This window comes from Pan troglodytes, chromosome 16 (assembly GCF_028858775.2).
Source record: "Pan troglodytes isolate AG18354 chromosome 16, NHGRI_mPanTro3-v2.0_pri, whole genome shotgun sequence".
Lineage (NCBI taxonomy): Eukaryota > Metazoa > Chordata > Mammalia > Primates > Hominidae > Pan > Pan troglodytes.
Window position 1 is genome coordinate 36041517 of NC_072414.2, and position 16180 is coordinate 36057696.

Here is a 16180-nt window from a genome sequence, read left to right on the forward strand (position 1 = left end):
CTGAGGACAACCAGCGACACTGCAGGAGGGAGGAGGAAATCCTCCCTGTTGACTACAAATTAACTATATACCCAGAGCTTATGGATTCTCCTACCACTTCCAAACTTGGATGAAATCCTTCACCAGGGCATGGAATCTGGCTTTCCAAATGGAAGGGCAGCATGACACCACTCAGAACTGTGAGTTCACTCTCCATGACTGACCTTTGATAATGGGAAACAAGCAGCCAGAGAGGAGATGGGCAGATAAATTCCCTCTCCCTCTTTGCTCTTATGAACTGTTCTTTTTTTTTTTTTTTTTCTGAGGCAGAGTCTCACTCTGTTGCCCAGGCTGGAGTGCAGCGACATGATCTCGGCTCACTGCAACCTCTGGCTCCGGGGTTCAAGCGGTTCTCCTGCCTCAGCCTTCCCAGTAGCCACCACGCCTGGCTAATTTTTGTATTTTTAGTAGAGACGGGGTTTCACCAAGTTGGCCAGGCTGGTCTTGAACTCCTGACCTCAAGTGATCCACCTGCCTCGGCCTCCCAAAGTGCTGGGATTACAGGCATGAGCCACCGTGCCCGGCTGAACTGTTCTATCTATCCTATCTGGAGATATTGCACATGGTCAAGCATATGTACTTGCTGAATAACCAGCTGTGTCTCTTTGAGGATCATCATGACACAATTGCTAACATGGTAATCTAATCGCCTTGCTTTGCTTCTCAAAGCTTCTCACTTCTCATCTCTTTTCCTTCACTCTTACTCTTCTGAAATTGTACCACCAAATAAAGCTTCACTTAATTTCCAGTCAGGCTCTTGTTTCTAGAGAACCCAGGATACAGCAGCAACAAAATCCAAAAGGAAGTAAAGAACCTTGGATTAGGAATCGACACACATTAGTTGTAATTTTGCTATAATTGGTTCTGTTATTAATTAACTATTTGATCTTGAACAATGAACATTCTGAATTCTGTAAAATGGGATAGGAGTTAGAGAAGAGGGACTAAGCTTCATGACTGCTGGGTCCCTTCCAGTTCCAGCGCTTTATGATCCTTAGGAATTAAAAACCTCAAAGCCTCAAATAACCCATTAGAAAATGGGTCAGTGTGAAAACCATGGAGTCCTATATATCCCAATTCATTTGACCACATCCATAGTTTGGTTCAGCTTTATGAAATACATCTATAACCTAATCTTAGCTCTGAAACAGGGCCATTTTCATTATCATCAGCAGCCAATGTTATTTGACGTGTAACAGTATATTCTGCAACTTAACCAAATCTCACAAATCCAATAAAACCAGGCCACAGAAGGACTTATGAGAATTACAAGACCACATCTGTTCTGAGGAGAAGTTATAAATACAAGAATATTTTAAAAAAACAAATATCAAGCAGTATCAAGTGAAGGAAGCCAGTCACAAAAGACCACACATGGTAGGTATAATTATGTTTATATGAAATGTCCAGCATTGGCAAATCTATAGAGACAGAAAGTAGATTTGTGGTTTGCCTCAGACCGGAAGCTGGGGAACTGTGGAGTGACTGCTAAGGGGCATGAGGTTTCTTTTGGAGGTCATGAAATGTTCTAAAATTATATTGTGGTGATGGTTGTACAACTCCGTGAATAAACTTAAAGCCACTGAATTATGTACTTTAAATAGATAAATTGTATGATGTGTAAATTATATCTCAGTAAAGCTCTTTTTAAAAGTAATGGGCTTTGGGAGGCCGAGGCGGGCGGATCATGACGTCGGGAGATCGAGACCATCCTGGCTAACACAGTGAAACCCCGTCTCTACTAAAAATACAAAAAATTAGCCGGGCGTGGTGGCGGGTGCCTGTAGTCCCAGCTACTCAGGAGGCTGAGGCAAGAGAATGGCGTGAACCTGGAAGGTGGAGCTTGCAGTGAGCCGAGATTGCACTACTGCACTCCAACCTGGGCGACAGAGTGAGACTCCGTCTCAAAAAAAAAAAAAAAAAAAAAAAAGAAGAAGAAATGGGGCTGTTTTATTGTGGGGAATGAACTGGCTCAGAAGCAAAAATGTGTGAGGAACAAATAGGCATTTTTCTGTAAGAACAGAGCATTTTTAAAGATTTTATCTTTTAAATGGCTCTGGAAGGGGAAGCATATAGTAACTTTATTTCTGTTTGACACTAAATTTCCCGAAACAACAAAGAGCCAGGATCTTTGAGGACAAACAACAGGAAAAACTTAGGAACCTATGCAACTGGCAGAGAAGTTTTAATGTGAGCAAATGCAAGATGACACGTTTGGTGCGAAGAACCCTCAACTAGCATCAATCACAAACTACAGAAGGGACCTGGGAGTGAGCGGATTATTCAACTCAACAGAACATTTTGGAGAAAGCTATGATATACAAGGTATTATCTTAAGAGCTGTAGTAAAGAGGGAAATATAAAGATGATATAAATAGATTCCCACCCCCTCCTCGATTTCAAAGAGCCTTTAAGGGACAGAACATGCACATTTCAAGGCCAGGTGAATAAATGCTATGATAGAGTCTGCATAGGTTCTAGAAGGGTAAAGAAAGCCTTCATAGAAGAACTAGAATTTTCTCTAGGCCTTAAACATCTGAGAATACCAAGCCAATATGCTGGATAATAAATACAAAAACTAAATTATTCTACTCTTATTTAAAACAAGAGATATTCCTAGTATGGGTCACTATATTTCTTTCTTTCTTTTTTGAGATGGAGTCTCGCTCTCTTACCCAGACTGGAGTGCAGTGGCACGATCTTGGCTCATTGCAACCTCTGCCTCCTGGGTTCAAACGATTCTCCTGCCTCAGCCTCCTCAGTAGCTGGGACTACAGCCGCACACCACCACGCCCAGCTAATTTTTTTTTGTATTTTTAGTAGAGACGGGGTTTCACCATGTTAGCCAGAATGGTCTCTATCTCCTGACCTCGTGATCCACCTGCCTCAGCCTCCCAAAGTGCTGGGATTACAGGTGTGAGCCACTGCACCCAGCTAGGGTCACTATATTTTATAAGGTAAAGTAAAACTTCATTTATATAGAGACAGGTTTCTGGACAAATCCCTGGTTTCAAATTCAGAAACACCTTTTAAAAAATAGTATTTAAGTTTCAGATCAAGTCCCTGAACACCTGGCAACAAAAATAGCCGAAAGTGCTAAAGAGCTGCACTGGCTATTTGTAGGAAAAACCTTCTTCCAATCTGCTGACAATGTGTACGACACAAAGGAGAAGAAGACAAGAAGGTAAGTGGAGAGAGCTGTCAGATAGAACAGAGATTAGAAGCAGAAGCAGAGGTTGGAAATGATGACAGAGTAGGCAGCAAGGTTGCAAGTAGCAGACACTGGCACATAAGAAAGCCAGTTACAAAAGAGGGAGAAAAGAAACTCATTCTACAGCCTAATCCAACAAAGAGTTACCAGCTCATAAGCAGCCCTTGAAGGCAGCGAGGGAAGACAGCATGCAAAGAGTGCCTAAGGACATGCTCCTTAGTATCCACGCTAGGTGGATACCCAGAAGCCTGAAAACCAAGGCAGTTCAAGGGCCCAGGGGAGAAGGGGCTGTGACAGTGCTGGGCTCTACAGTGACAAATTAAATCATTCAGCTTCATGCCCTGCACCATATATATCTACAACACAGAACACTGACATTCCTAAACATGACCTTGAATCAACAATAGATTAAAGTAAGATAGACATTCTCTGTTTAAAAAGGTACATCTTACAAATATTCCCTTCAAAATTAAAGTCAAAATATTTGGGGCAGAAATAATAAAATCCTCAACTATACAGCACACTTATTTTTTTAGTCCCCAAATGGCTTAGGCACTGATGACCTAGGACAACAGAAATTTCATTCCATAATGGAACAAGAGGGCAGAAATGATAATTCTATGACGACTGCCTAAAAAAAGAAAAGGTGAGAAGCCACTTAATTACATAAAATAATGAAAAAGGAAAAAAATCCCTGGCACACTAACTTATTCCTCACATCTGAATCTGAGAATACTTGGATTAAGGGCTTGAGCTCTAAGAGAGGAACTGAGACAGGCCCCTGTGTGCAAACATTTTATATCCCTTAAAAATATATAGGCTCAGTGAACAGGAAGAAACTGTTTCATATTTGTCTCTCCTCCACAGTACTTAGACATAATGTCTAGTATACAACATAAACTTTCAAACTGTAACACTCTTCCCTGCCACTTAACAACTAAATCTTATTTCACTGTGTACTTGCTGCTGCTTTTGATTAGCTCAGAAGAGTAAGGCAGTACCCTCCTACATTTTTCAGCTCTTGACACAAAGATACATCAATGGGGAAATCCTATGTCCTTCCTGACTCCCTACTCTATGTGATTTACAGATGCAATTTTATCATTATATTCTCTTTTCTCTCACTTCCCACAACCTAGACATTCCAGCTTTTCTAAATATCATAGTTACTTAACTCTGACTCCTTCACAGTCAAAATCTAGGGGCAGATTTCAGGGACAAGTTTCAATGCATTTGGGAGAGATTATGGTTTCAGTGTGGGCTTAAAGTAGACAAACTGTAATGTCCATGGATGCTCTCACAGCCTCAGTCCTAAAGAAAAGTGTGGGGTTCTCCCAGGCTTCACCAAGATTACTGCTTTTTAGCAATAAAGGGCGGCCAGTGGTCTCTCACTATTAGTCTGGCCCTTTGGCTGGACTATTATCATTATCCTTTATGCTTTGAATTGTTTAGAGCTTCTGATATAGGCCATAAATGTGTAACTACTCATCCCAGTTTGTTATGCCAGTCCAATTTACCTGCTGCTGTCAGCGAAGTCCATAAAGTTTGACATTTGACATTTGAATCAGAATGTTAACTTTTCAAAAACTATTATTACTCGTTGCATTAAAATAAGCTGGGGTGGGTGGTTATGAATGTTGCAGGATCTTTGCTTTAAATTTCCAGCCTTTGTCATGGTCTTATCTAATGGTGAGATGCATTAACATTTCTCATATGGTGTTAAATCTGAAATACGGCCAGCAATCACTTTCCCCCACCATTTTCTGATACCGGACTTAATACTTCTCTTTCAAAGACGGCATGCACATGCTTGCTGAACAAATGAAGTGTACAGGTACATGAGTGGCTAGGGACAGTTCATTCTTCCTGACCATGTCTTTTGTGAGATGCACAAAGCTGCTAGGCTTCCAGATAGTGAGGTCAGTGGGAAATGTGAGAAATCGTAGGTTAGATACAAGTGCAGGAAATACAATCTGAACAGCCTTGCTGCAACATATTTAGATAGTAGTCTGTATGCTCTTTCACAGTGATTTTGTCATTTATTTTCCTGATGTAAATAAAGACTTTATTTTCTTGTGTGGTGATGCCTTTTTACTTTGCAATAAACATTTTTGGCAGCAATAAACTTTAAAAAGTTCATGTTTATAAAAATTTAAGTCCCAAATTTCCTTCTCAAGTAAGTTGATTATGAATATGTATACCACACAAAATACTGTATCCACCATGGGGACCACAGAGATGTTACTTCCAATATTAAAACTAGAAGACACGGTCTTTCTGAAGAAGTATCAGTATTACTTCAAAAGTTAGTAGCTACAGGCTGGGCGCTGTGGCTCATGCCTGTAATCCCAGCACTTTGGGAGACCGAGGCAGGCGGATCACTTGAGACCAAGAGTTCGAAACCAGCCTGGCCAACATGGTGAAACCCCGTCTCTACTAAAAATACAAAAATTAGCCAGGCATGGTGGTGGGTGCCTATAATCCCAGCTACTCGGGAAGCTGAGGCAGAGAACTGCTTGAACCTGGGAGGCAGAGGCTGCAGTGAGCTAAGATTGCACCACTGTACCCCAGCCTGGGCAACAGAGTGAGACTCTGTCTCAAAAAAAAAAAAAAAAAAAGTATATGGGAGAATGTACATAGGTTACATGCAAATACTATACCATTTATATAAGGGATTTTGGTATCCTCAATGGGTCCTGGAACCAATCCCCCCCAGATACAGAGGGACTACTGTAATTTTTTTTGTATAAGGAGTATGATAAAGGTTGAGGTTATTGCACAGGGATATCCAATTTTTTCTTGGTACCTTTGTTAAAAAAATCAATTGACTGTATATATGTGGGTCCATTTCTGGACTCTCTATTCTGTTTCACTGATGAATATATCTATCCTTAAGCCTAAACCATATAATTTTGATTACTGGTGCTTTATATTTAAAATCAATGAGAGTGAAATCTCCAGCCTTTTCTTTTTCAAAATTGTTTTGGCTATTCTACGTTCTTTCCATTTCCACATGATTTCAGTTTGTCAGCTTCTTTTTTAAAAAAGCCAGCTAGGAAGAGTTTGTATAGAACTAGTACAACATATAAGTAAATCTATCTAGGAATACAGTTTTATTTTTGGTTTTGAGATTTTAAACCATTAATTAAATTTCTTTAAAAGACATAGGGCTACTTCAGTTATCTTTTTCTTCCTGGGTGAGCTTTGGTTGTTTATGTCTCTCAAGAAATGTCATTTCAGTTGTCAAATTTATTGGCATAAATTTATTCATGTATTTATGTATTTTAATATAAAACAGTCTAAAGTCCACCAATGTATAAAACATTTTTCAAATAAATATTTTGAAAATTAGGCTTTCTGCTCCTCCCGTTTGACAACAGCATCTTCTTGTGCAGGGCCAGCTGCACCCCTGGGACACCATGGCGAAGGTGAAGGCCAAGGTAAATGAATTTAGTTGTACTGGTCACCTGGTCACCAGGGCTGCTTTTAACTCTGGCAAAGTGGATATTGTTGCCATCAATGATCCCTTTGTTGACCTCAACTACATGGTCTACATGTTCTAGTATGATTCCACCCATAGCAAGTTCCACAGCATCATCAAGCCTGAGAATGGGAAACTTGTCATCAATGGAAATCCCATCACCATCTTCCAAGAGAGAGATCCCACCAAAATCAAATGGGGTGATGCTGGCACTAATTACATCGTGGAGTCCACTGGTGTCTTCACTACCATGAAGAAGGCTGGGACTCATTTAGACGGGGGAACCAAAAAGGTCATCATCTCTGCCCCCTCTGCCGACATCCCCATGTTTGTAATGGGTGTGAACCATGAGAAGTACAAAAACGGCCTCAAGATTGTCAGTAATGCCTCCTGTACCACCAATTGCTTAGTTCCCCTGGCCAAGGTCATCCATGACAATTCTGGCATCATGGAAGAATTCATGACCACAGTCCATGCCATCACTGACACCCAGAAGACCGTGGATGGCCCCTCTGGGAAACTATGGCACAATGGCTGTGGAATTTTCCAGAACATCATCCTTGCATCTACTGGCACTGACAAGGCTGTGGGTAAGGTCATCCCTGAGCTGAACAGGAAGGTCACTGGCATGATCTTCCATGTCCCCCACCACCACTGTGTCTGTCAGTCATGGATCTGATCTGCTATCTAGAGAAACCTGGCAAATATAATGACATCAAGAAGGTAGTGAAACAGGCTACATGCAGTAAAACTCATGCCTGTAATTCTAGCACTTTGGGAAGACGAGGTGGGTGGATCAGTTGAGGTCAGGAGTTCAAGACCATTCTGACCAACATGGAGAAACCCCGTCCCTACTAAAAATACAAAATTAGCTGGGCGTGGTGGCGCATGCCTGTAATCCAGGTACTCCGGAGGCTGAGGCAGGAGAATCGCTTGAACTCGGGATGCGGAGGGTGTGATGAGCCGAGATCTCGTCATTGCACTCCATCCTGGGCGACAAGAGTGAACTCTGTCTCAAAAAAAACAAAACAAAACAAAACAAAACACGTTGCCTCTACCTCCCCCTTTAGAGGAGCTTAGAAAAAATAAAAGTGAAAAAATCCTACTGAAATAATATCAGAAAGCACACTGTAGTCTTATATTATCTCCATTTCAAATCCAACTTTCAGAAAAGGAAGAAAACTATTTTGGGTAACCAAATAACAAGTCCCTTTTAAGCCCCAGAATTTAAAGATCACTGAAAAATGAAAATTATGTCTTGTACTCAAGATGCTCTGGAAATTACTTTTGAATTCCCACACCATTATCATTAATGGACACCAGCTGTGGGCTCACAGTATCATGGGTATATTACACAATAAAAACATAGACAGGATGTCACTGCACATATGCCATGCACACAGCTTGGTTCTAATTAGCATCACTGAGAATAGACATTTATTAAAGAAGATAGTGTAGTGGTTAAGAGCACAGGCTCTGGAGTCAGACCACCTGGGTTCCAATCTTGGCTCAGCCACCTATGCAATGTGTGACCTTGGGCAAATTATTTAAGTCTCATTTCTTCCTTTGAAATAACTCACAAAGTTGCTATGAGAATTAAACGAAATAATGAATATACAGTACTTAGTATAGTGTCTACCCCTTAGTAAGCACTCAATAAATATTAAGGATTATCACTATTGGTACTACTGAATAATTATAATGCTAAAGAGGTCCTGGTAGGACTAGGGTTTACAAAAATATATGGCACAGTTTCTCAGCTTTCAAGAACTTACAATTTAGAAATCAATTCAAAGAGCCCAAAAGGAAGGGTAATGAAGGAAGGAAAAATAATGAAGAGTATCATTTTCCTATTAAGACCTGAAAGTTAATAAAACAAAATCACTTTAAGTCACCCAACCCAAACAGGTAAATATTTAATCGATTTAGTGTCATTTGAACACTCAACAGAGTTAATAACACTATGCATATGATGGAGGTTGAGTACGATCTAGTACACAGGTTGACTTAGACTTTTTAATATAAAAGTTTGGGACTGGGTTTATCCTTGAGAATATATTGATTTTGGTCATGATATTGATTTCATGACCCATCCATCCTTAAAGAGCCAGCTGAGAGACTGCTACCACCTACCAACCAGCTAACAGTAGTCAATAAGCATATAAACTGACCTACATTTTGTAAGAAATATTTTTAACTTTAAAGGTCAACTTATATGCAGTGCTTTAGACTTTACAAAGTTCCTGCACTCATTACCTTTTATCTCCATAATTGGGAGATGAACATGACATCCTTCACAACAATTCTAGGGCCTTCATTCAAAACAGATGATACAGTTTGTCAGATAAGGTGACTTTATATCATTTTACTCAACCAGTTCCACTTTTTTTTTTACTCTTAATGTTTTGAGATTAAAGAGTAAATATGCTATGCACTGATTGTTTTTCAAAAACAAAACTGACATTCAGAAAAATGAGGTTTTGAACTCCAGGTGCTCTGATTTGCTGTAAAGCTAAAGCATAAATTACCTTCTCAGTTTCACCTCCCACTGTCTACCCCATGTTTTCTGCTTTATCTTTTCAAGATTTTTCTCCACAGATGTAGGTGTCCAGGTTCTTGTTTTCAATTTAAATCAAAATAATTCAAGAAATACTCAATTCAATAAATCAATTCAAGAAATACCTACTGGCTCTACCAGCTCTGGATGGCTGCTGGAGAGGTCCACAGATAGGTAAGTCTCTGCCTTCACAGAATTCACAATCTACTTTCAAAAGCTATAATACGAGGTCAAATAGTAAGGGCCACACAGTCGTTTACGATGTGATAGGGATTCAAAGATTGGAGAGCGCCCTCTGGTGGAAGGGGAAGAGATGATCAACAGAGACTTCAAGGCATTTAAATTTTACACAGAATTTCCATAGGAAGAACTGAAGGAAGACAGGCATTCTGGGGAAAAGGCATTACGCAGGAAACTAGTGGCAAGGGGGTGTTCACGGAAAAATGAGTTGTTCAGATCTATCAGAGTTGAGAGAACATGTTATGAAGGGCTTTGAATATTAGGCTGGGAGGTCCTATAGATAACTCGATATTAAATGAGTCATCAAAGTTTTTAGGCAGGAGAGTTAGGTGATAAGAACTTTACTTTGGGAAGATTCAACTGATGGAAAGTGTGTAAGAGGAGTCCAAGGGGAGACTTTGGAGTTGGAGGCCACTGAGAGGATTACTACAATATTTTAGACGAAGTGAAACTGCTCTTTCAAGATTAAAAGTAAAGGGAAGGAGTCAAAGAGGTTGGTAGCTTAAAGGAAAAATAAAATTGGGCAAAGCTCCCCCTCAGTTCTTTTCCTTAAAGGGGCAACAAAGACCTGAGATTGTATGAAGGCAGAAAAGAAAGATTAGTAGAGAACAAAATATTATTGATGCTAGTGGGGAGAAAAAGATCAATCACTGAATTAAAGTCCAAGAAGAAGAGGGATGGAATGGACCAGGTGGAGGTATTCATTTTGAAAAGGAAAATTCCCGTACTTCAAAAGAAAGAGAGTATAAAAGGGAAAAGAGTGAAAATACATGGAAACTTATTGAGACAGAGGAAGTTGAAGAATTTATGGCAAATCATCTCAACTTTCTCAGAGAATAGGAGGCAAGCTCATTTGCATGGAGAACTGGGGAGAGACTAGGTATATGCCATGAATTAGGTGTACTTAGAAAAGACATTGAGAGGGATATAATCATGAGCAAAAAAGCACTGGTTAAAATATTGCTTAGACACCAAAGTAAATGCAACCAAATAAAAAATAGTTAAAATGGTCATATTCAAAATGTAAAGACTTTTGTGCTTCAAAGGACACTGACTTAATCAGTGTTAGGTTGCTATAACAAAATACCATAGACTGAGTAGTTTATAAACAGTATAATTTATTGCTTACAGTTCTGGGAGCTAGAAGTCCAAGATCAAGGCACCAGCAGATTTGGTGTCTGGTGAGGGCCTGTTCCTCATGGATCAGCCGTGTTGCTGCATCCTCAGAGGGTGGAGGGCAGAGACAAGCCCCTTGAGCCTCTTTTATAGGCATACTAATCCCATTCATGATGGTGGAGCCCTCATGACCTAATCACGCCTAAAGGCCCCAACTCTTAATACTATAGCATTGGGGATTATTTCCAATATATAAATTTGAGGGAAATATCAACATTCAGACCATAGCAGACACTACCAAAAAAGTGAAAACACAACCCACAAAATGAGAGGAAATATTTGCAAATTTGATATCTGATAATCATCTGGCACCTAGAATATACAAAGAACTCTTAAAACTCAGCAGTGAAAAACCAAATAATGCAATTTAAAAATAGGCAAAGATTGAAACAGATATTTCTTCAAGTAAATACAAATGGCCAATAAGCACATGTAAAGATGCTCAACATCATTTATCATTAAAGAAATGCAAATCAAAAACACAGTGAACTATTCCTTACCTACCAGGATGGTCATAGTAAAAAACACAAATGGACATAATAAAAAATAACAAGTGTTGCTAAGAGTGCAAAGAAACTGGAACTCTCACATATTGCTGGTGGTAATATAAAATGGTTCAGCCATTTTGGGAAACAGTTTGGCAGTTTCTCAAACAGTTAAATATAGAGTTACCATATAACCCAGCAATTAATTTCATTCCTATATACCCAAGAGAAATGAAAACATATAGCCACACAAAAACTTGCACACAAATGTTCATAGCAGCATTATACATGATAGCCAAAAAGTGGAAGCAACTTAAATGTCTATCACTTGATGAATGAGTAAACAAAATGTGGGATATCCATATAATTGAATATTATTTGCCATAAAAATGAAGTACTAATATTAATACATGCTGCAGTACGGATGAATCTTTAAAACATTATGCTAAGTGAAAGAAGCCAGACACAAAAGGCCACTTAGTGCAGAATTCCGTTTATATGAAATGTCCACAATAGGCAATTTGATAGAGAAAGAAAGCAGATTAGTGGTTTCCAGGGGCTGAGGGAATGGGAAAATGGGAGAGTGCAGAGTGACTGCTAATGGGTATGAGATTCCTTTTTTGCAGTGATAAAAATGTTCTGAAATTACATACTGGTGATGTTTGTACAACTTTATGAATACTAAAACCCACTGATTTGTATACTTTAAACAGGCGAATTTTATGACATGTGAATCTTGTGTTGAAAAGATTGCTAGCAAGTTTAGATGACCTGTATTTTGTTCCAGATCTATTCAGAATGGAATCATGATTTTCTCAGGGTACAACACATGATAGAAGTCAGATGTGAGGGTTACTGTGAATAAGGTATTGGGAAGGCAGGAAGGCAGAGTCAAGGAATGAATAGCACATTGCTGAAACTGATATCTATAAAGCCCAGGCTCTTTCAAAACCCAATAATAAAAACACAAACAATCCAATTAGAAAATAGGCAAAAGACATACACAGACATTTTACCAAAGAGGATATACAGATGTCAAATAAGTACATGAAAAGATGTTCAATAACATTAGCATTAGGGAAAGGCAACTTAAAACCATGAAATATCACTACACACCTATCAGGATGGCTAAAATAAAAAATAGTGACAACACCAAATGCTGGCAAGGATGCAAAGAAACTGAATTATTCACACACTGTCAGTGGGAATGTAAAATGGTACAGCCACTCTGGGAAACAGTTTGGCAGTTTCTTACAAATCTAAACATGAAACTACCACATAACCTAGCATTACATTCCTAGGCATTTATCCCAAAGAAATGAAAACCTATGCTCACACAAAAACCTTTACACAAATGTTCATAACAGCTTTATTCATAATAGCTGAAAACTGGAAGCAATCCAGATGTACTTCAACAGGTAAAGGTTAAACAAACTGTTATACCATGGAATACTACTCAGCAATAATAAAAAAAAACAACTGTTGATACACTCAACAACCTACATTAATCTTCAGGAAATTATGTGGAGTGAAAAAAATCCCAAAAGGTTATAAATGGTATGATTCAATTTATATGACATTCTTGAGATGACTAAATTATAGAAATGGGGAAAGGATTAGTAGTTGCCAAGTGTCAAGGATGGGAGGGTGAGAGGTGTCTATGAAAGGGCAATAGGAGGGATCCTCATGGTGATGGAAATGTTCTACATCCTGACTGCATCAATGTCAGTATCTTGACTATGATATTGTGCTGCAGTTTTGCAAGATGTTACCATAGGGAAAAACTGGGTAAAAGATACATAGGCTCTCCTCTTTGTATTATTTCTTACAACTGCATGTAAATCTACAATTATCTCAGTTTAATTTTAAAAAAATAGCTCAGGTTAAGGGGGAGGCAAGACAAATCAAAATCTGACATGCAGTTTTCATATTCATAACAAGAGGATTATAATAACTACTAAGGAAATTTTTTAAATGTATACAAAGTAAGGAGATTTGGGAACACAAGGTCTCTTAATGACAAATGGTAATTTAATATTACTTCTACCACTATTGAAATGGCTTAGGAACTACAAATGGCTAACCATTTCCAGAGGATTTATTCTCAAGGGACTGTGATGGCATAAGTGCCTCAAAGGGTAAATTAATGATACCTGAAACCTATAGGAAACCAGGGCTGGGTGCAGTGGCTCATGCTTGTAATCCCAGCTCTTTGGGAGGCCAAGGTGGGAAGATTGCTTGAGTCTAGGAGTTCAAGACCAGCCTGGGTGACAGACCAAAACCTTATTTATAAAATAAAAATAAGAAAAAAAAAAAGTCAGATCCTCTAATGCAAGCTAGGCCCTCTCATTGAGAGTCTGCTTCTGTTCCAGAATGCTTGAACAAATAATGCTTGAACAAAAGCTTAAAGAACAAATCACAAAAGAATGGATCTAACTAATAGTTATGTGAATTAGAGATCTGTAGCTATAGCACATAAGTTAGCAAAACTACCTCCAGATTTGAATCTCACCTCACCAATACTGTGTGACCTCAGATAAGCAATCTGTGGAGCCTCAGCTTCCTCAAATATTATAAGAATCAAAGAGATGATATATACGCCACACTTGACATGGTAGCTCCATAAGCTCAATAAATGTTTGCTATTATTAATAATCAAAAGGGGCTAGAGTAATTAACTTACGTAGTCCAACATTTCCTGCACGAAAGGAATCACTCAACAACATTCTTAACATCCTATCCAACCTTTACCTGAACATAGCTAGTGATAGGTAACTCACTGCTTTTCAAGGCAATCCATTCCAATGTTAGGCAGCTACAATAGCTAGAAAGTTGTTCCTTCGATTTTTGTCCCAAATCATCTCTGTAACTTTCAAACGTTAGTCTTGGTTCTGCCTTTTTAAGCTGCCAAAAAAGGTCTGGCCCCTCTTCTGCACAGCATATCACATGTTTGGCACCTGCTATCCCATTGCCTGGCATATTTGGAAACTAGTCTGTAGTCTGCTCCTCTCTCTTCATGTGACCCAAGACACATCTCTCTGAGCCTGTTTCCTCAACTTGAAAGTCAGGATTTCAGATCAAATAATCTCTCAGGCTTTCTTCCCCCAGAAGCAAGAGCTATACTTTTACTTATGTCTTTGCCCAGTTATTCTGATTCATCCTCCCAGGTCAGTTTTCAGTCCCCACATCCACTTGGTGCCTTCCTCTGAGTACACCCTAGCTGGTTAGCATCTTTCTTAAAATTTGATGCCCAGAATAGAACACAAAACTAAAGTTCTCACACCTGTAATCCCAGCACTCAGGGAGGCTGAGGAGGAAGATCATCGGATCCCAGGAGGTCAAGGATGCAGTGAGCCATGATCGTGCCACTACACTCCAGCCTGGGTGACAAAGCAAGACCCTGTCTAAACAAAACAAAACAAAACAAAACAAACTAAAGTTCTGGCAACAATAGTCAAGTGTACTATAAAACTCTCTCCTCCCTACTTAATACAATTCAGTTTAAGCATTTGGGACTAACATTTTACCACCTTGCTTTACGGTGAGCTTACAGCTAATTATAAACTTGGGGTCTCTTCCCATAACATGCTGTGTTCTCTATCATGGGTATCCAGAGTTGATTTTTTGAACCTAAGTTCATGATTTTATGTTTATTTATGGTTAATGTACTCTTTTCCATCTGTTCCATCATTTCAGCCTATGAAGCTACATTGGACTCTTGTGTTATTCATTGCATTAGTCAAAGTACATTGACTATATTCTTAATAATTAAGAAAATATTTTTAAAATCATTTAATATTCCACTATATACACAAGTGCTTGTATACAAAAAATGTTTCCTTACTATTGATGCTGAGACGGAATCTTGCTCTCTCACCCAGGCTGGAGTGGAGTGGTGCAATCTCAGCTCACTGCAACCTCTGCCTGCTGGGTCCAAGTGATTCTCCTGCCTCAGCCTCTTGAATAGCTGGGATTACAGGCGCCCACCACCATGCCTGGCTAATTTTTGTATTTTTAGCAGAGACATGGTTTCACCATGTTGGCCAGGCTGGTCTCGAACTCTTGACCTCAGGTGATCCACCCACCTTGGCCTCCCAAAGTGCTGGGATTACAGGTGTGAGCCACCGCACCCAGCCGAGTTCTTAAAACTTTAAAATTTTTCTTAAGGGTTCTGCTTGTACAAACAGACAAAACATGCTTTAGACCTATCGACCTCGTAAGTTCTTTTTTAAAGATTCTAAAACTTAACAGTTTCTAAGTATGACGTACAACAGTCAAAATAAGGAACAGGGTATGCCTCTCAGTGTGTTGGAACTGCCTGATAGAAAAGAACCCACTCCACACTACCATATAAATGTTTGTACCTTTTTGCTACTTGTTATAACAGCAAATGATTCTCCCTTGTTAATACAGTAAGAGATTTTGAAACACAGCTAGACTACCTTGCCCTCTCATGGTGGAAAAAAAAGATTACTATAAAAATTTGCTGTTACAGACAATTTAACCAGCTTTAAAATGCTTTAGAATTGTTACTGCTTACCTCTGTTATGAAGCCTTCCAGTGGAAAGTTCTGGATGTTTTTGCTTTTGTAGGACACCAGAACATACCATGCTGTATTCCTTTATGTCATACTAATATTCATATGAAGACTGTGTTCAGATTGAAAGAAACTCATTCAACTAATTGGATTATGATTCTAGATGGCAGATATTGTCCCTTTCAAAGATAAAATTGTCCCAAATTTGCGCTAGCAATAAAAAAAAACAAACTGTGTTTTTCATTATCTATGTTTTATACCTGAATAAAATAAAAGATCAAGGCTGGACACAGTGGCTCACACCTATAATGCCAGCACTTTGGGAAGCCAAGGTGGGAGAATTTCTCAAGGTCAGGAGTTCAAGACCAACCTGGGCAACATAGTAAGACCCCATCTCAATTTTTAAAAAATGTTTTTAATAGTCGGGCATGGTGGCACACACTGGAAGTTCCTG

At 39.1% G+C, this 16180-nt stretch overlaps 1 protein-coding gene and 1 pseudogene across 8 annotated transcripts in view; one reads left to right on the plus strand and one right to left on the minus strand.

The window, feature by feature from the left end:
• Window positions 1-16180, minus strand: part of FRMD5 (FERM domain containing 5) — a 331205-nt gene that overhangs the window by 193028 nt on the left and 121997 nt on the right. The gene's annotated exons all lie outside the window — the stretch shown is intronic.
• LOC107968608 (glyceraldehyde-3-phosphate dehydrogenase-like) lies at window positions 6670-7535 on the plus strand (annotated as a pseudogene).